Raw genomic sequence first — 1,427 nt, 5'->3', positions numbered from 1 at the left:
AGATTTGTTAACTAGATCATGGATACGGTATTCTTTGGTGGTTGTGTTTCAATTAATCACACATCTCAGAGCAATGGTCGAACTGAGGTTTGGACAAGACTATACTTCATTTACACCCATACATATCATCCTCATTCATCCTCTGAAGTATTTACTACGGAGCTGGCCTAGTTGTAACTCTTCATCGCAAATCAGCTGATTTTGAAGTCGAGAGTTCTAAGGTTGAAATCATAGTAAGTAACTGCCTTTACTAGGAATTGAACCTTAGAACTCTCGACTTCAAAATCAGGCGCTGTGTTTAATCGACCACTTTTTTACACGTCCGGTCTTCGCGAGTTAATTGTAGGGTGGGGAAGAGTTGATACGGTGAAAGTTGACACTGCCACCGGGTAGCTTCGACGGCATGTGGCACTTACTAATCATATGGTAGCCCTGAAAAGGGCCGTTTTTGTCGTGGTTGGCTTCAACAACTCGTTATAGTCGCTAACCTTATGGTAGCTCTAAGAAGGATTGTTGTCGTCAAATGGCTTCGACGGCTCGTAATTCATAACCTTATGGAGGTCCTGAAAAGGTCCGTTTTGTGAGCTATGAGAAGAGCTGGAAGGTCCGGAAGCTGGTCTCCGGCGAGGTCGGGGAGTTGCGGCTCGTCCATTGAAGTCTGACCGGGCTTTCCCTCAGCGGCAGTTGGGTCGCCACTACAGCGTGGCAGTGGTGGCTCCCAGAGCCCCGCAGTGCCGGCGCGGCGTAGGCGGTTCTCCCCGAGCGAACCCATGCTGGGCCGGCTCCTGCAGCTGAGTCCGCCGGCCAGGGCGATTGAAGCCCGGCGCGCTGGAGCTGGAGCGGGAAGGTAGCATCCACGTCCAGCGGCTCCCTCGGCGGGCCGGCCAGGCCTGCTGCTCTGGCGGGGATGTTGACATTCGCCGATATTAAATTAGGCATGTGGCAACAACACTATAAAAAGACAGCTAATATCTTATAAAATATTTGAAGTATGTTTTTATATAAAATTATATATAATTTTGCTTCGGTTTGTCGTTACAGAAGTATGTACTTTTAAATTGATATTATCTCCGACCGTCACGGACAAAAATCTATAAAGTAATTAAAAATAATTATTGGTTGTTTAATTTATTAATTAAAATGATTTTTTGACTTTTTATGTATAACTACTACGTTTTTGTGTTTCATTATTTTTATGTTTAACAAAAAGAACATTATTATTAAATGCTGACCTATTATTATTGTTATTTTTTGTTTTATGAATTAATAAATTTCAATCGCTTCTAAGAATTTTATGAAAATTTCAGTAAAATTTTTATTTTAAACTTGTTTAGCTGTTACGTGATGAAAAATTATTTTTTAACTTTGTTGCGCAATATCATATGTATTTATATATTTTTCCAACATTATAACGAGATATCGTATGT

The sequence above is a fragment of the Lycorma delicatula genome, chromosome 9, assembly GCF_047948215.1.
Source record: "Lycorma delicatula isolate Av1 chromosome 9, ASM4794821v1, whole genome shotgun sequence".
Taxonomy (NCBI): domain Eukaryota; kingdom Metazoa; phylum Arthropoda; class Insecta; order Hemiptera; family Fulgoridae; genus Lycorma; species Lycorma delicatula.
This window is presented reverse-complemented; position numbering follows the sequence as displayed.